This window comes from Protopterus annectens, chromosome 7.part0 (genome assembly GCF_019279795.1).
Source record: "Protopterus annectens isolate FY-2018-M chromosome 7.part0, PAN1.0, whole genome shotgun sequence".
NCBI lineage: Eukaryota > Metazoa > Chordata > Ceratodontiformes > Protopteridae > Protopterus > Protopterus annectens.
In genome coordinates this window covers 1,193,020,814-1,193,041,854 of record NC_056739.1, presented here as the reverse complement: position 1 = coordinate 1,193,041,854, position 21,041 = coordinate 1,193,020,814, and positions in this window count along the sequence as shown.

Here is a 21,041-nt window from a genome sequence, read left to right as displayed (position 1 = left end):
TTTGATATACAGTAAATTCAATATTTACTGATTAGAAATCAGAAATAGAACACGTTTTTAGTGCTATATCATGCACTATGATATTCTGAGTCAAAGCTTAATACTTAATAGCATAAAATCAGAACTGCTAAAACAACATAATTGCGGAAAATATGCTGCGGTGGTGGTGCTGCGGTAGCCTTGTCGCCTCACAGTGAGACGTTGTCCTGTTCGATTCTCAGCTAAAGCATCTTCTGTGTGGAGACATGCGCGAGTGGGCATACCTTCGTTGAAGGTTGTGCATCCGGCCTGGCAAGCCGGTACGTAAAAATCTACTGCCAATCATTAGCGGACCGGAGTTCTGCTGTGGCGACCCCTAACCGGGAAAAGCTGAAAGATACAACAACAACTAAACTAATGCAAAGAAAAAGATACAAAACAAAATAACACAGATACAAAACAAAAAAAAAAAAAAACACTAAAATATGGAGTCATCCAAATATATAAAAAAAATTAGAATTCAGTTCATATTATAAAAATCTGATTGTACTGCTGTTAAGATGTAAACGCAACCAGCATCAATCTAAACCCAAATCCAGGGACACTGATTTTCAGTCTTCAAAAAAAAAATGAAAATCCATTTTTATGAGATGAAATCCAGGAATTATACCAACAATTATTAAATGTAATTTTCAATCATTATGGTGATTTCATTATAACTGTCATCTGTATCAATATATATTGAAAAAATAAAACAGATTCTAGGCACAGAACACACATTAATGCATGCTAGCAATATTATGGCAATATTATTAATAATAAATATGAGGAGAAATATATCTTGTAGTATATTGGTTCTATAGTTAACATTGCCAAATTCTGTGAAACTGCCATGATTTTTCAATTCTCAGACAGTCATAAACTGGGATTTACCAGTGCTTTTACAGGAAAACTGAAAATCTGTGTCCCTGCCCAAATCAGAATCATTTAATCTACCTGGGTCTTTTCCTCTCCTACTTTGCTGGAGGTTACCTTCAGCCACAATACATTGTTTGTCAGGACAGTGCCTGGAGACTTCACTTACATTCAATACTACTGGTCTGATGTCTGGATGAACAAAGGTCTTTAGAGAGTAATATATACAACCAAAGTGTCCAGGTACCTCTAAATCCTTACAGAGAACTTCTATGGTACAGAAACAATCTTGGCTGCATACCACCAACAATCATTAGTTCCATTCTGCCTTCACTGTCACTGATAATCTGTAAACAATCCCTATGGAATCCAAGAGCTACCATTTCAGATAAATCCCAAGACTGCTGACAAATTAATGATGACTCCCATGGGGTCTTTGTCAGTTTTTCATTGAACACATTTTGTTCAATGTACATAAGAGTAGTAGTGCATCCCAACAGCAGGATACTGATGGAGATCACTAACAGGAGTGCACGACAATAGTAGGATACTGACGGTCAGCACTAACAGGTAGTGCACTACAATAGCAGGATACTGACAGACAGTGCTAACCGGTAATGTACCACAACAGCAGAATACTGATGGACAGCACTAACAGGTAATGCACCACAATAGTAGGATACTGATGGACAGCACTAACAGGTAATGCATCACAACAGCAGGATACTGATGGACAGCACTGACAGGAGTGCACGACAATAACAGGATACTGACAGTCAGCACTAACAGGTAGTGCACCACAATAGCAGGATACTGATGGATAGCACTAACAGGTAGTGCACCACAATAGCAGGATACTGACAGACAGCACTAACAGGTAGTGCACCACAATAGCAGGACACTGACAGACAGCACTAACAGGTAGTGTACCACAATAGCAATTTACTCATGGACAGCACTAACAGGTAGTGCACCACAATAGCAGGAGACTGATGGACAGCATTAACAGGTAGTGCACCACAATAGCAGGATACTCATGGGCAGCACTAACAGGAGTGCACCACTATAGCAGGATATTGATGAACAGCACTAACAGCTAGTGCACCACAATAGCAGGATACTGATGGATAGCACTAACAGGTAGTGCACCACAACAGCAGAATACTGATGGACAGCACTAACAGGTAGTGCACCACAATAGCAGGATACTGATGGATAGCACTAACAGGTAGTGCACCACAACAGCAGGATACTGATGGACAGCACTAACAGGTTATGCACCACAACAGCAGGATACTGACAGACAGCACTAACAGGTAGTGCACCACAATAGCAGGATACTGATGGACACCACTAACAGGTAGTGCACCGCAATAGCAGGATACTGACGGACAGCACTAACAGGTAGTGCACCACAATAGCAGGATACAGATGGACAGCACTAACAGGTGGTGCACAATAATAACATAATACTGATGGACAGAACTAACAGGTAGTGCACCACAATAGCAGGATACTGATGGACAGCACTAACAGGTAGTGCACTACAATAACAGGATACTGATGGACAGCACTAACAGGTAGTGCACCACAATAGCAGGATGCTGATGGACATCACTAACAGGTAGTGCACTGCAATAGCAGGATACTGACAGACAGCACTAACAGGTAATGCACAATAATAACATAATACTGATGGACAGAACTAACAGGTAGTGCACCACAATTGCAGGATACTGATGGACAGCACTAACAGGTAGTGCACTACAATAACAGGATACTGATGGACAGCATTAACAGGTAGTGCACCACAATAGCAGGATGCTGATGGACATCACTAACAGGTAGTGCACCACAATAGCAGGATACTGACAGACACCACTAACAGGTAGTGTACCACAATTGCAGGATACTCATAGACAGCACTAACAGGTAGTGCACCACAATAGCAGGAGACTGATGGACAGCACTAACAGGTAGTGCACCACAATAGCGGGATACTCATGGACAGCACTAACAGGTAGTGTACCACAATAGCAGGATACTGATGGACAGCACTAACAGGTAGTGCACCACAACAGCAGGATACTGATGGACAGCACTAACAGGAGTGCACCACTATAGCAGGATACTGATGAACAGCACTAACAGGTAGTGCACCACAATAGCAGGATAATGATGGACAGCACGAACAGGTAATGCACCACAATAGCATGATACTGATGGACAGCACTAACAGGTAGTGCACCACAACAGCAGGATACTGATGGACAGCACTAACAGGAGTGCACCGCTATAGCAGGATACTGATGAACAGCACTAACAGGTAGTGCACCACAATAGCAGGATAATGATGGACAGCACGAACAGGTAATGCACCACAATAGCATGATACTGATGGACAGCACTAACAGGTAGTGCACCACAATAGCAGGATACTGATGGACAGCATTAACAGATAGTGCAGCACAACAGCAGAATACTGATGGACAGCACTAACAGGTAGTGCACCACAATAGCAGGATACTGATGGACAGCATTAACAGGTAGTGCAGCACAACAGCAGAATACTGATGGACAGCACTAACAGGTGTGCACCGCTATAGCAGGATACTGATGAACAGCACTAACAGGTAGTGCACCACAATAGCAGGATAATGATGGACAGCACGAACAGGTAATGCACCACAATAGCATGATACTGATGGACAGCACTAACAGGTAGTGCACCACAACAGCAGGATACTGATGGACAGCACTAACAGGAGTGCACCGCTATAGCAGGATACTGATGAACAGCACTAACAGGTAGTGCACCACAATAGCAGGATAATGATGGACAGCATGAACAGGTAATGCACCACAATAGCATGATACTGATGGACAGCACTAACAGGTAGTGCACCACAATAGCAGGATACTGATGGACAGCATTAACAGGTAGTGCAGCACAACAGCAGAATACTGATGGACAGCACTAACAGGAGTGCACCACAATAGCAGGATACTGATGGACAGCACTAACAGGTAGCGCACCACAACAGCAGGATACTGATGGATAGCACTAACAGGAGTGCACCACAATAGCAGGATACTGATGGACAGCACTAACAGGTAGTGCATCACAATAGCAGGATACTGATGGACAGCACTAACAGGAGGGACACAGTTAAAATAGCTCACACAGGCAATTGCATGACATCATAAGAAAAACATTCCTATGTGCCCATGGCAGTATGCGCTGCCAAATGTGATAGCTTAGAAAATATGTTTTCTCCTAATATATTAGGACACAACTGTCCAAATTAGTACTGTACAACAAAAATAAGGTAAGTGGTTACCCTAAAAGGCACACGGTATTCGCTTGTTGAAAATGTAGTCAGTGATTATATCATTACAGATTGTGCCATGTATATTGTTTAGAATAAGTGCATTATCAGATTGATGAAGGTTATAAGTGGCTGAGGTTGGTGCTTAGTGACATCTCCTGTGTTTAGGAATCTATGACTATGTAATTGAGCATAGGCACACTTACAGAGAGCGCCAGTCAGCGGCCAAGAAAAAGAAAAGAAAAGAAAAATAGTGCTGCGCAGAGAAAAGCAGGCACAGCAGTTTCTTTTGCATAAGAATACATGCACACATATCTCTCATTCACCGAGTCTCTCTCTCTCTCTCTCTCTCTCACTATATATATATATATATATATATATATATATATATATATATATATATATATATACATACACAGCATTTAAAAGTCAGTATTTTCCAACTGTATCACTTCTTTTATTCATGAATATTTCAAGATGAAGTGAGTAAAAGCCTGACAAGCACATTAAATACCCTAACCTTGGAATTTGTCCCTTTAACAAAAAATATTCTATTCATGGGTTCATAGATAAGTACTAAGAAAGCTGCCCTTTTAGACTATTTTAAGACTAGTTAATTTCACTTTTTCTACTTGAATTAACTTGTCCCATTTGGTTAAATATTGGTCTTACCCATTCCATGGTTGATAATGATATATTACCTCTAATGAGAATAACTGAGATCATATCATAGATAATTTGAGGGAATCCATGCATGAGATAAAGCATTTAGGAGCTGCCTCTGTCCATTAGAAGTACAGGAGGCAGTCCTGAGGTAAATTTTCTGTTTCCCCATCCATAAATCCAAGTTGTGCTTGAATATGGAAAGGGATGAACTTTGTTTTATGTGGATGGGGAGTCTGTTCCTGAACAGTGATATCCTCTGTGAGATATACCTGTCCCTCCAAACCATTCTGTTGATGTTGCGAAAGAGGTTTTGATCCATAGGCCAACTATTTCTGATGCCATTTGACTTGCTGATGTGCAGTAAATCCATCAGTATTGTGTCAGAGGATACCTTGTATGCCAGACACAGGTCACCTCTTAGCACTCTGTAGGATACCAAGTATAGTGACAGGGTAGAGTCAGTTAGTGTAGGATACATTGTTTAGGCCTTGTATCCTTTTAGTAGGGTATCTCTGTGGTCATTCCAGTTGTTGCATGTATCTGGACAGATACATGCCAGAGGGGGCATTATATTTAATGACTGGCCTAATGACAGCTTAGTAAAAGGGGGACAATGATGTCCCTAGATCTAGACACAATCCCTTTGTTTAGAAAAAAGCTAGGTCACTGTCCACATAAATTCCCAAATTAAGACAACTGGGTCAACTCTTACAGGCGTATTGTTAATGTGGCAGTTCACTGGGACAAATGACCTCCCAAAACATATAATGTATTTTTTTGCATTGAATTTCAGTCCATTTTGGCACCATTTCCTGCAAGATGGCTAGGTCATTTGGGGATTGTATGACAGCTCCTAGCTGGCAGTCATCGGATAACTTAGTCAGCCAGAGCCTTTTTGTATTGGCTTTTACTTCAGAAAAGTAGATGGTAAACAGGAGAAGTTTGTTATTCACATTTTATTTGTGCAAATGAAAAGGGTTATATTCTGCTTGTTAATATATAGTTAAGCTCAGTTAAAACTTCTTTACATCTTAGCCAACATGCATCAGAATGTAATTATATATTATTAAATTATTCACAGCCTAAAAATAGTAAACTTGTGCACATAAATTCAAAATCTAAAATGTCATGTTTCAGCTAAATTACAATACCAGTAGACTCTCTCTTATCTGGTCTCACTGAGACTGGACCTTAAGCTGGATAAATGAATGGCTGGTTAATCAGAAAAAGCATACAAAATAGCATTTATAGGTTATAAATAAGCTAGAATAACAGGATTTGTGTTGGTATGCATTTTTCTAATGAATATGAAGTCTAAAACTCAAATGTCTGTCATTATTTAGCCCAGAGGAGGCAGAAGTGTTGTTCTTCTCTGTTGTCTTTTGCTAGGACTATGGCTGCTAGGACTATGGCAGAAATGTGATGGGTAGTTAAAGAGGAAGCCAGTTAAAGAGTGGCTGGATAAGCGGGAGTCTACTGTAAAAAACTGTAGTGAAATATCACAGTTTAGCAAATGCATTTAACTAATATGTCCACTAGATGTCAGAAAAGGATAAAATAGTCTGTGATTCAGCTGAGGGAATTTTTTTTTTTTTTTTTTTTTGGAAACTGAAAATAAGCTCAGCTCAGTAAATTTCAATTCATTTAAAGTATAAATGCAAATCACCTTGTGGTTCTCAGGCAAATTAAGAGTTATTTGCAAAGTGTTTAGTTAACTACTATGACAACATCTGAAAAACAGCCAAATGCTATTCTTCCTGTAAGAGTTGGACACAAGTAGCCATGGTGCCTTTGGTTTTCAAAATTCAGTAAAATATGTTAAGCAAAAAGGGAAATTATAATGCAGTGAATAAGCAAATATATAAAATGTATTATTTTATCTCTTGGTTACCTGGGTGGTATATTTGAAGCATACATTGAGAAGTCTGAAAACAAGAAATCTGTAACATTCTAGAGACAATTTCAACTAAACAAGATTTACCTGCAGTGATACATTTCAGAGACTGCCATGCTATTAATTAAAGATGTTGCAGTAGTCATTTGATATTTTCTCAAAACAATATGCTAAAAAGTACAGCTGCATAAGAGATTACCATAACAGTATATGCCCAAGTAGGTGACCGCTGCAGTATTGAACACTTATGGGACGTATCCTGTCAAGGGTACTGTATGGCTGACCAGCATACCAAAGCTTGGGCATCTTCCTTTCCTCATTTGCCTGCCTCATGACCTAAGCACAAGGAGGCATTCTGGTACATAACCGATGTATGGGTGTAAATCTCCTCAGAATTTTCTTGCCCCAGAGAGAAAACTGATTCAAAAATGTGGAGGAACCAGACTCGTGAGGAGAGAGAGAGAGAGAGAGAGAAAATGAGATCCATCTTGTCCACTAACCAGGAAAAAAAATAGATAACAAAGGAGGAAGGGGGAGGCTGTAGATACTGAAAAAGTGATCTCTTCAGACATACGCAGTTATGGTAAGTTCGTATACAACTGTACTCTGTCCTTCATTTGATCACTGCTGCAGTATTGCTCACATATAGGAATATTCCCAAAGTTTTTACACTATTTTGGAGGATGATTGTGTCATGGAACATGAGTTCAGATTCCTTTGAAGGATGGACCAGACAAAACCAGTTCTTGCCCTAGAAAAGGCATCCATTTTGTAGTGTTTTGAAAAGGTGTGGATGGAAGAATGTGTTCACTTCTAAAACAGTGTTTCAGTTCAGATGCTTAAAACAGGCACCAGAAGAAGCAACAGCCATGGTAGAATGAAAATGGATTTGGTCTGGAAGGGACTTCTCCATGAAAAAGAATAACAAAAGGAGATAGCCAAGGCAGTCCATCTATTGACAGTCTGTTTTGAGATAGGATAACCCAGCTTATTACCCTGATAAGTAATACATATCTGATTAGATTTTTCTCATAGTCTAAGTTTGTCTAAATTAAATCTAAGCAAAACATTCAGCAAATGCAGAATTATTTTGACCTTATTTTGAGGACTGGAGAAGAAGGTACACAAGTTAATTGACTGGTTCAAGGACATTTTATTTACAGGTTTTGGCATGAAATATGTATTAGTCCTCAGAGATACCATGTTCTTGTGAGAAAAAAATGGAAAAGGAGGAAAAGCATAAGAGATGGCAGCTCTGAGATTATATTTCCTGATGTGTAGGCCACCAGCAAAACAGTCTTCCAAGGTGGAGCAGACTGATTGAAAAGAAGAAAGAGTTAAGTTCTGTAAAACATAGTTCAGGTACCAAGGAGGAGAAAAAGATTTTCTTGGTGGCCCTGTGTAAAGGATGTCTTTTAGAAACTGTTTGACCTCAAAACATGCAGAAAGAGTTGGATGTATTGGTAAACAGGTGGAGAAAGCTGACAGATGTGCTTTTATAAAAGAACATGGCAGGCCAGAACTGAGCAGCTCACTCAGACAGGAAAGAATAGTAGGAATACCCATTTGATAAGGATCCAGTTTCTTATTTTTGCATCAAATAAAAAACCTCTTCCATTTGGAAATGTAAAATTTTCTTGTAGCAGGTTTTCTGCACTTCTGTAATACCTCTAGCATGTCCTCAAAAAATAAGTGCCTAAATGGCACCAAAATTCTGTCATCCAAACTGTTGGGTTTAAGGTTCGTAAGTTAGGATGAATGAGAGAACCTTCTGTTGTGTGAGTAAGTCCGTCCTGTGCAGTAACTTGTGGTGATTAACCTTAGTCAGATGAAAAGGAAGGGAGCAAATACAGTTGCATAAGTTGAACTTACCATAACAGTAGATATTTAAATCATCATTGCTGCTGTACCCTTAGCTACATGGATAAATCCTACCAAGGATATAACAGCTAGCCAGCATCCAAAGATTCAGGACACCTTCCACGTGCCCAAACTGTCAGGCCACTTGAGCTGAGCTGACTTAAAGACAAGTTTGGGTGTAAACCCATTCAGAGCTTTCTTCTCAGCAGAAGGAGGGAGCTTGAGCCCTGAAAGAACAATGCTAGAAACAACAATAAATAAATGTCCACACACTGGCATAAAAAAAAAAAACACACCAAAAAAATCAAGGGAGGAGTGAGGGAGCAGCTACTGCAGCAGTGATCATTCAAACATCTACTATTATGGTAAGTTCAGCTTACATAAGTGTACTATGTTCTTCATATTGATCACTGTTACAGTAGCCTTAGCTATATGGGTGAATTACAATAGCTTACAACATTTGGAAGATGGAAGTAGAAGAGTCCAGGGCCCCAGGACAATGGTTCTTGCAAAGTCTGACCTGGACCTAGAGAAGAAATGAAGCTTATAGTGCTTTGTAAAAGCTATACAGAGGACCAAGCAGCAGCTTCTAGAGTACTTCTAGATTCCAGCCCTTTCCAAAATGCCAAAGGCAAAGCCAAGGCCCTGGTAGAATGGGCCTTTACCCTGCCTTGAATAGTTTTGTTATGGTGACAACCATTTAGAAATGCCTGTTTTCACACAGCTTGTCCCTTCTTCTTACCTTCACAAGAAATTCATCCAAAGATCTGAAAGATTTAGTTCTGACAAGATAGTACCTGAGTTGTCTGTGGATATTCAAGGTACATAATACCCTTTCTCCCTCATTTTTAAGTTTAGGAAAGAAAACTGGGAGATGAATAGTCTGGCTTAAAGTAAACAAGAATACCACTATAGACATAAAAGAAGAATTAGTTCTCAAAAATCTATCCCTATAGAAAATGAGGTAGGGTTGACTCAGCATAAGAGCCTGCAACTCAGACACCCTTCTTGCAGAGGTAATAGCAATCAGTAAAACTGTTTTCCATGTTAAGAACATCAAGACAGCCATATTACCTGATGCAAGCCAAGCAAGTATTAGCTTCTGTAACACAAAATTAAGATCTCAAGTTGGGGCCACCAGTTTTCATGGAGGCCTCTTATGCAAAACCCTTTTCATGAACATGTCTGCATTGAAGGAGGAGGATCCATGGGCAGACATTCTGAACTGGTCAATAAATTAACCCTGTTACAGGAATAAGAAAATGGTACTAAAACTGTCTTTTGGCTTTTCCCGGTTAGGGGTCGCCACAGCAGATCTCCGGTCCGCTAATGATTGGCAGTGAATTTACGGTGTCGAGTTGCCAGCCCGGCACTCAACCTTCAAAGAAGGCACACACACTCTTGCACCTACCTGCATGTCTTTAAATTCACTCGACCACTGGGAGGACATGCAGACTCCGCACAGAAGGCGCTCCAGCTGAGAATCAAACTAGAGAACCTCTTGCTGTGAGGCAACAACGCTAACCGCTGCACCACTGCGGCCTTACTAAAAGCCATAGGATGGTAATGCACACAAATAATAGGATGGTAATGCACACAAATATATTGTAAAGTCAAAGAACAACTACATAGCCCTGGATGGGTGCTTATTATGTTGCTGCCACCAACTATAAAACATTTCCATCTGCAAATATATGATTTTCTAGTAACAGGCTTTCTTGCCTCCATTAGTACCCATTGCACGTCCTCTGAAAACAGAAGCCTCAAAGGAATTATAACCCTTTCATCCAGGCAGTCAATTGAAGATGACTGATGTCAGGGTGTATCAAATATCCCTATTCTTGGCTATGTAGATCCATTCATTGAGGAAGCTTGTGTTAATTGCCCTAAACATTTCCAAAAGAAGGAGAACCATGGTTACCTCGGCCAGAAGGGAGTCACCACAATGATCTTGGAGGATTCCTTCCAAATCTTCAGAAGTACCCTGGATATTAGTGGAAAGGGTGGAAAGACATACAGGAACATTCCTGTCCAAAGAAAAGAAAAGGCATGTGTCTTCCAGGCCTTCTTGCATGGAGTCCTGGAACAGAATTTTGCCAGTTTATTGTTCAGGGAGGAGGCAAAGATGTCTGCTTGAGGAACTCCCCACAGATGGATCAAATTTTGGAAAACCCCCTAATCTAGTTTCCATTCATGACAGTCTGCCCTGGTCCTGCTCAGCTTGTCTGCCACACAATTTTGCTCTGACAGAATATAGGATGCCTGTGGAGTGAGATTGTTCTGTGAAGTTATAGTTCATGTTAACATGACTAGTCTACAAAGGGGGTATGACCTGGTTCACCCTTGCTTGATGATGCACCACATGACTGGGGTATTGTCTGTAATCACTTGAAGAGGTCCTATTAACCAAAAATGGTTCAGAGAGTTGAGTGCTTTGATCAGGGCAAACATCACCTTGATATGTATGTGCTTGTGTCTGTCCTTGGTGTCCCACAACTCCCAGCACTTTTATCCCTCCTGAAACTGCTCCTCAAGCAAAGTCCAAAGTGTCTGGGGTGACTGACTGCTTTGGATCAGGGAGTAAGAAGGGAAGACTTGTATTTAAGGATATCTGTTGTCTCCACCAAAAGATTTCTCTTCTGACAAACCAAAGTATTAATATCTGAAAATATAAAGGGTATTGATCCTGGGACAAAAGAGATTTCAGATACCACTGTGTCTTTCATCTTTCTCATGTAGAGTCTTGTCAGTGTTATTATGAGAAACTTAGATGACATAAGACTCAAAATCCTGAGGTATTACCTGACAGTTACCAAGGTCTAAGTATAAAAACTTAGACAAACCTCTAAATAAAGATTTTTCCCCCTGTGGAAGAAAAGCTCTTTGAACTGAGGTGTCTGGTTGACATCCCAGAAACATAATCCTGTGTGAGGGAGCTAAGAAAGATTTTTGAATGTTCTGTTGGAATCCCAGCTTGTGCAAGAGATCTCTCACCCAAGAGACAGCTTCCTGACATTTTGAAAAAAAGACTTTGCAAAGATAAGCAAGTCATCTAAATATGGAAAAATGTGGGTATTCTGTAGCCTGCAATAAGCTGTATACAACTGGAGCTAGACACTTTGTGAACAGCCTTGGTGCAGTGGACAGTCCAAAGGGTAAGGCAGAAAAAAAAGACGTTATATACTCATAATAATGTTCCATCTGTGTTGTCTATTTTCATTCTTCCTCAACTGTTAGGTTCAGCTCTGACACTCATATCTGACTCAGAGGCTTTTCCCAGCTCATGGTACACTGAAACTCTCAAGCTCCTCTCTTACCCACAATGCACTAGTCCCCTAACATCCTCAGACTTTTTTTGATGTCATTTAACCCTATATTACTTAAAGGAAGCTAAAATTAAATCTGAAGCTCAAAGAAAGGAACATAGGTTCATTCAGCATATTTTATTCCTTCCAGAAGTCAAAATGGTAGGGTGCTGGTGGGAGGGGCATTGAAGAAGAATGAAAATGGGCAACACAGATGGAATGTTATGGCGAGTACATAACGTCTTTATCTGATGTTGTCATTTTCATTCTTCCTTAGCTGTTGAGGCAGAGTCCCCAGCTACCTAAATCCCGGGAGGGCACTAAGGAAGGATAACACCTGAGCACTGCTGAGCCAAATGTTGCTTTTCCCATAGAGACCAGATCCAATTTGTAATAAGCAATAAAGGTATGCGGATAAGCCCAAGTTGCAGCTGTACAAATACCATCCAATGAAGATCTGGATAAGAATGCTGAAAAAGTTGCTACAGAGCTGGTGGAATGAGCTTTTGATGGTTTCGGCAAGGACAAACCCAATTTAATATAGACAAAGGTAATACAATTAGATAACCATTTGGCCAGTGTCACTTTAGAAACTGGTTTGCATAATTTTGAGTCTAAAAAGGAGGCAAACAACTTCTCCTGTTTCCTCAAATTGTTGATTCTGTGTAGATAGAATCATAATTGCCTGTGAACATCTAACAGGTGCAACATATACTCTCCTTTAAGTGAGAAATTTGGAAAGAAAACTGGAAGGTTGATAACCTGTTTAATGTTGGATTCTGATACCACCTTCAGAAGAAAGGAGGGGTTGGTTCATAAGGCTACCCTTACTTTATGAAAAATCAAATATGGAAGTTTGGAAGAGAGGGCCTGTAGTTCTGAAACTCTTCTAGCAGATGTAATGACCACTAAAAAGACAGTTTTTCAGGTCAAAAAAATGTTGTTCACATTTAGCTTATGGTTAAAAAAGGAGATTGTGTCAATGATTGTAAAACAATATTCAAATCCCATGGTGGAGTGGAATCTCTTAATGGAGGTCTGAAAAGAAAGTTTCCCTTTATAAAAGGCTTTACAAAGTTTGGAAGAGGCCAAAGATTAATTATTTATTCCCATATGAAAATTAGAAATGGCAGCTAGTTGTACTTTAACAGTAGAGGAACTCTCACCTTCATTAAACATTGCAGCTAAAAATTCAACTACTTTAGGAACCAGTGCTAAAAAAGAATCAATGTATTTTTGCTGAGCCCAAAAAACAAATCTTTTCCATTTACTTCCGTAAAATTTTCTAGTGGAAGCTTTGTAGGAACATAAAAGAATATGGTGGACAGGAGAGGACAGCATGGGCTGTCTAGCTATCAATGGAAGTGGAGAAACCATGTGATCAACTTCAGGCCTAAAAAATCTGGGTGTATCATGCCTGTCTCGTGAGACAGAAGTGTATGGAATTTAATCCAGAATCCAAGGCTGGAGAAACAGATGAGGCCAAAGAAAAGGAAACCAAATTTGACGAGGCCAATGAGGATAAATGTGCTCTTCAATTGAGATACTTTCTGAAAAATTTTGAGGATTAGAGGTATTGGGGGGGTAGGCATACAGGAGACTGGGGGGCAATCATGGAAAAGAGAACCCCTCAGTGACTCCCACAGCAGGGGGATGAGGGCAAAGAACCTACTGCATTTGTTGCCGGGGGAGATGCAAAGAGATCGTAGGAAGGTTGGCCCCATTGATGCAAAATCTTTTCCTCAACTATCATGTTGAGTTACCACTCGTGATGCATTAGAATGGACCTTCTTAATTTATCTGCTATCACATTGGGCTTCCCTGGAATGCGCATTGTTGTCAGAAATCAGTTGGATGAGATTACCCATTACCATACTTTCAAAGCTTCTAGACACAGGGGATAAGATCTGGTTCCTCCTTATTTGTTGATACCACTGACATATTGTCTGTCTGAATCCAATGGTTGTGGAAGGGAGAGTGTCTTGGAAGGCCTGCAATGCTAGGAGGACAGCTCTCATTTCTAGGACACTGATATCCTTATCGGCCTCTTCACAGCACCATGTATCTTGGACTGTCTTTCCCCCTCCCCCACCCGATTTGGGAAACATCCACGGTTACTATGGCCTTAGGCTGAGAGAGAATGAAGGTGTGACCTTGCATTATCTTATCTGAGTAAATCCGTCAAAGGAGGTAATTTTTGCATGCCTGAGTTATCCTGATTTGGGTGGATAAAGGTTGGTGAAGAATGGACCACAATTAGTAGGGTCCACTGAAGAATTCTCTTGTGAAACCTTGCTAATGGAACCAAAACTATTGCAGCAGACATTGACCCCAATGCTTGAAGGATCAATCAAGCTGAAAAAGAAGAGCTTTGAATGATCCTCTTGACCTAGATTCATATAGTTTTTACTCTTGGTAAAGGAAGAGAGGCTGTTAAGGAAACTGTGTTGAACAATGCTCTGATGAACTCCAATATTTGAGTTGGTCCTAGTTGAGATTTGTTGTAATTGATGGCAATTCCCAGGTGAAAGCATAACTGGAGTACATAATCCTTTGTTTTGATCAGATGATGCCTGTTCAGAGTAGTTAATGAGCCAGTTGTCCAAGTAAGGAAGCACCTGGAATCCCAGCAGTCTCAAGTGAGCTGCTACTACTGCTACACATTCAGTGAACACCCTGGGGGTTGTGGTGAGACCAAAGGTCAGAGCTCTGAATTAGTAATGACTGGCTCCTAGCCAGAAGTGTAGGCATCCTCTGGATCATGTGTTCATTTTTATATGATAGGACACATCCTGAAGATCTGTTGAGCATTCCCAGTCAACCTTGTGCAGAAAGGGCAGAATTGACTGAACCATGAACATCCAGAACGTTGTGTACTGAACAGACTTGTTCAGATTGCTGAGATCCAAAATTGGTCTCCAGTCCTCTGTTTTCCCTGGCACTAAAAAGAATCTTGAGTAAACTTCAGACTCTTTCTGGTCCGGGGGACTTCTTGGATGACTCTATTTTTCTAGCAGCTTTTTTATTTCTAGTGCTGTTGCTTTCCTCTGACTTGGTGGAACATCAAGAATTTTGTTTACTGTTAAAGGGGGTAGGGAAAAGGGTATTATGTCCATCCATCTGCAACCCCTTTTCCCATTTTTGTACATGGAGTTGGGTTGTCACTGCTACAGTGACAATCATCTAGAGCCAAGGTTTACACCACTGGGTGGCTAGCCCTGCCACAGTAATTCTTCCACAACACACACGTATACACACACTCACACCTATGGCCAATTAAGGGTGTCCAATCCACCTACTGCATGTCTTGGGAATGTGAGAGGAAACTGGAGCACTTGAAGGAAATCCACGCCATCACAGGAACGACATGCACACTCCACACAGAAAGTACCCCAGCCAAGGATCGAACCAGGGAACCTAGTGCTGTGAGGTGACAACACTATCCACTGTGCCACTGTAACCAAAGAGAAATAATGCTGTGCACCCATGAATCTTTTGTAATCTCTAGACAGGCTCTCTCTCATGCAGGGATAAACAACCCCCCGAATGCCTCCAGAGGTGGACAATTAGGCCTCTTTCATGAGCACTAGTAAGGTCTGTCAAGGAAGGTATCACTAGATCCTTGATTTTGTGGTCCTCCTCTGGCATGTGACTGGTGTTTTTCATTAGAATTCCCCCTCTGTCCCTAGGAGAACTATCTCTACATGGATCTTGGAAGAGACTTTCTGAACCACAGTTTTGGCCACCTCGTTGATTCCCAGAAAAGGTTCTTTGAGGAGCTGAAAACATACACCCACAGCAGACAGGGTTTTACCTTCCTGCTCACACCTGGATAGTGTGCCTTTAATCTTGGGGCCAAATAAAGAACTTCCATCAAAGGGAGCACTGGCAGAGGAAAACTTGAAGGACTGTGCGAAAACACCCAGGCACATCCAGGCATGCCTCCTAATGGAAATGCCTGAACCTGCCACCCTTGAGGTACCTTCAGTTACATGGGAGATGAGACTCATGGACAAGTTTAAAATAAATTGTAGAGTAGTCAACTGTGAGGCAGTCAAGCTGTCTGCCTCAGAAGTAGTGATCCCGAAGGGGTATTTCGTAAGGCCTTTAATCAAATCCCTCTGGAGTCTAGTGAAGTATGCCAAATAATTCAGCAACCAAAGTGCAAAGGTTGTTGAAGCATACACATGCCTCCAAAATCTGTCCAGTGCCCTACACTCTCTGCTAGGTAGGATGAACAGTGGAACTTTGTTCTGCAAGTTCCTTTTTTGTGGCCACTGCAAAAACCATGGCATCAACTGGTACTCCCTTGCTGCAACATCCATGTCCTTAGGAGGTGCCAGGATCCTATCTAATCTCTTGAGAATTGTCTCAACTGAATCAGGTTCCTTCCATGCCTATTGAGAGATCAAATCAATGAGCTCTGCAGTAGGCATTGTCACTCATGAGGTAGATGGGCCAGCTCCAAAGGCTTCCAGGAATACTGACTCTGCTTGGGAAGGGTTGCTGGTAGACCAGCCACTCCTTTGCTTGAGGATCTCTAGAATGTCTCCAAACGAGACGTCATCAGGTGGTGATCCTGGGGATTATTCCCTCACATCAAAGTCAGTATCCTCCTTGACAGAGGAGAGTTTAAGTGCCTCCTCTTGCAATTCTTCTTCCTCTTGACTTCTTCAGCAGGATGTTCCGGAGATGTATCGGAAGACATCAGTATATCCTGCTAGGTATCCTGGTGACTTTGGGCTGACTGTCCCTATGGTCCAGGAAATTGAGTCTCAAGATGCAAAGACAACGGGTTCTGGGAAATAGGAGCTGAGGAGGGTTGATATGTCCTTTCTCTTCAATCAGATAAAGCTCTCTTCAGTACCTTGAATGCAGATTGCCTAGGAGAAAAGAGACTGATGGCTCCAAGAAGACATGCTTCTGGACCATTGGCTCCCTTCGATCCACTGGCAAAATCCTCGAGGCAAGAGTGGGAGCCAAGCTGTCCAATGCCAAGGCTCCAAGGGGCAGAGATAGCTCCAACAACCTCAGAGTCAACTCTAACACCCTGGATCTGGCTCTGATGCTATGGTTCCAAGAGTCATCTGGCTCTGATGTGCTTGGAGCTAGTTCACTCACAGACAGCACCAGAGTAGAAGACAGTATGATCTTCAGATCTGATAGGGATAGTTCTGGGATCCTTGCATCCAACTGCTCCAAAACCAAAGGTCAGATCGTAGAAGCAGACAGTATAGGTGGGGAAGTACTCATGAAGGTCTCTGGACCCAATGGGGTAGGAGCTGGGAGAACCCTCATTTGAATTTGCATCTAGAGGAATTTCCTCATTCTCCTGTTCACATCTGCTTCAGCCAGATGTTGTGGATGAAGTTCTAGATTGATGATGCTTAGGAGACCTGTCCAGAAAGGGAGATGGGAGATTAAAGAACACTGGATCCAAGCACAGAGGAGATCTGATCTGTTAATGACCTATCTGAATGTTTCTTTGGATCCGGAGGGGTGAGATCTGAAGTTTTTGTCTTTGTATCCAAAGGGGTCATATTGGAAGATTTTGTCTTTGTATCCAAACAGGTTGGATCTCGTGGTTTTGAAATAAGAGATGGTTCCAAGCCTGGAGTTGAGGAACTTGTAGGATCTGGAGAACGTTTCTTAGCCTTTTTTTGTCAGGTTTCTTAGGGTTTAAGCCCCATAAGGAAATATGGAGAAAAAAAGACAAAAGGAAAGTATTACCCACAATGGTAATATGAAGATATACCTAATGGTATGAAAGGGAAAGGGAAGAAAGATAGATTACCAAAAAAAAATGAATTGCACTATAACCGTGTAGAGAAACAAGGGAGAATAAGTAGAAAGTTTTTTTTGAAAGAGATAAATAAATAAAGAAAAATATGTTTACTCACAAACTGTATTACTACCCAAGAGTTTACAGTGACCACATCTGAATGTGAAGGAGGCAAATGAAATCTGAAGAAGTTAGGGGACTAGTGCACTGTGGGTATGGGAGGAGCTTGAGAGTTTCAGTGCTCCATGAGCTGGAAAAAGCAGCCAAGTTAGATCCAAGGGTCGGATCTGAACCCAAGAGTTGAGGAAGAATGAAAATGACAACATCAGATCTGAAAATGTGATTCAAACACACAAAACCTTAAGAAACTTCTGAAGCCTGGATGAATAGGGGTGTGATGATATGCATCTTTTATGTCTAGGGTTACCAGGAAACCTGAATGAGGAAGAAGAGGTAACAGGTTATGAAGTGACATCATTTTGAATTTGGGCACTATCACAGACAGGTTCAGGAAAGAAAGATCCAGAACCAGTCTCCAAGTATTTTATTTCTTTGACAATAGGAACATTCTTAAATAAAACCCCTTCCCCACCTGAGAAGGGAAAAGTGGTTCTGTGACTCCTTGGAACAGCATGTGATACAGAGTCTGATTTGCAGGCTGAAGAATGACCCCCTGGAAAGGAGGAATTTCCTCCCCTGCCATCTGTCACTTTGATGAATGATTTTTCAGAACCCATTTGTCTGCCAAAGAGAAAAATGGAGATTCAGACTTTTTGGAAGAGAAAAGGAGTCAGGGTGGGAGGGGGTTGCAAGGTCTCTTGAATAGTTACTCAAACTTGTTGGACTGTCCTTGGTTTTGGGAGTTTTGAGACTTCTTTTTGGCACCCCTTGCCACTTCTTAAATGTCTGTTTACCTGAATTCTGTTTATTGTATTTTTGATAAAACTGTATGAGGAGAAAGAAAATCCCTTGGGCAGTTTGGAAAGGAGGGCTGAACAATCTTAAAAATTCTCTGGATTGGCTTGCCCCTTTTGTCACACATTTTCATTACCTCTGCACCAGAGGGGGCAAACACTAAATCTCTATCCAAGGGTGAAATTAAAATCTCAGTTCTGCATTCATCTGGGAAGTTCTGAGAAGGCAGATATGCAAACCTCCTTGAAACAATACCAGTGGCCATAACCTGGAAGAAGTATTAACAGATTCATACACACACTGCAAACAATGAGTGGTAACCTGTGTAATAGAAGAAACTAAGTTATTTAAAGCAGATTTTTCTTCACAAAAAGAAACTGTAGATAAAACATTCCTCATACATTCACAGTTTGTTGGAACAAACTTTAATATATGAGCCTGACAATTCAAAATTCTGAAAATCAAAGTTGCAGAAGTATACATGTGTGGATAATTTTCCCATCCTTACTAGAAAGAGTAGGATTGGAGTTAACTAAGTGCTTAACATCAGTGTGGAGTCAACTAAGGCTATAGCTGCCAGGTCAGATTTGGGAAAAGTGTATATAAATTTAAAAAGACTGAGGAATTGTATAATTCCTATCTGTCTTTTTATGGACATCTGACTATCAGGAAAATTGCAGGCAGTAAGACACACATCATCTAAAGCAGACAGGACAGGAGGAATGGGTGTAGGTTCTTCAAACTCTTTCTGCAACAACTTATATTATTTTTTGAGGAAATGAGTAACCTCAGTGAACACCCAATGAAAACACTGGGACATTCTAGCAATACTCTTAGAGAAAGAGAAAGAGAAATGCCCACAGGGAGAATCAGAAACTGAGCTCTCCTCTAAGTCTGAATCAGAAATCTGAGGACAAAATCCTGAATCCATCCCTGTATTATCCTTTTTTAGATTCAGAATCTTGAATCTGTTCAGGAAAAGAGGAATTCATCTTTCTTTTATCAAAAGCTACTTTGAAAGAATGATTACTAGTCCAAATTAAACCCTGAGCCAATTCCAGTAAACTACTCCTAGCCAAAGAAATTTGAAGAATTGATACATGCTTGGTTTTCTGTTTCTTTTTGACTGGAAAAATAGGGCCAACCATGTTACTTATGGCACCTGCTGCTATCCCAGGGATGGACACAGCATTCTGACACAAGACAGGATTCTTTCCTGTTCTGTCTCCTAGGACTGACAATAGTGGCTCTCTCTTGCACACTGAGGGGACTCCAGCAGCCGCAGAGGACGTGGTTAACCCCCAGTCCATTGTGGATGTAGGTACTACACCAGAGGGACCCAGGCTAACATATGAGTTGTCTGAGGTGCAACAAATGGCCGCACCACTGTCATCCATCTACAGCTGAGGCATCTGCTGTGGTGGCAAACACTGTTTGCTTAACTTTTTCTTTTTGTGGATGAAAGAAGGATCGACTGTGGGACTAGAAATCTGTTCCATGGTCAATCCGAAAATGTTGCGTCTTTCCCATAGAAGATAAGGGGCAAATGCTAGTAAAACTACAAGTCCACAAAAGTTACTCTTTTGATGGGAAAAAAACACAGTAAAAAGCATATTAAAACACTTTGGCAGCCCCACAGTGGAAAAATAAACACAATCTCGCCACAGAAAATATGTTTTCAGTTAGTTTATGCTGCTTTTAAACTGACAGAAAAAAAAATGAGTGCTCCATATAAAAGTAAATTACACTCTCGACAATCCATTAAAATACAAACTCCTACTTCTAATATAACTTTCATGGAGAAGAAAGTAATAAAACTACAATAAATTTAAGAAAATGGAAGTTTTTTTCCCCCAAAGGGAACTTATCCGGCAATCAAAGGAATTCAGAAGCTGAATGTTGATCCTCAAATGCCTTAGAGGAGTATACTGTTCGATGGTAGTAAAGGTCTGAAGGACTTTGAACACAAACTTGTGATTTAGTCAGCTCAGATCGAGCTGCCTAACAGTTTGGGTGCATGGAAGGTGCTCTAAAGGTGGGAAAGCTGGCCAACTGTTATATCCTTAACAGGTTATACCCAATAAATTAAAGCTTCTGCAGCAGTGATCAATATGAAGAACATCCAGTGTCATCTGGGCCAAAACTGGGTCACCAACAGTATTTTTAAGATTGCTCTCCTTGATTTTGGAAAGAACCTTCAGAATTAGGGGAAAGGGGGGAAATGCATAAAGGTATTCCTCTTTCAAGAGACTGACATGGTATCTGTTCTCCAAGCCTCTGGGCATGGGACTTTTGGGCAGAATCATCTGAGCTACCTATTCATAGTGGGGGCAAACAGGTGTATCTGGGGAGTACACTTCCCATTGATGGATAATCTACAGTAACACCTCTCTCTA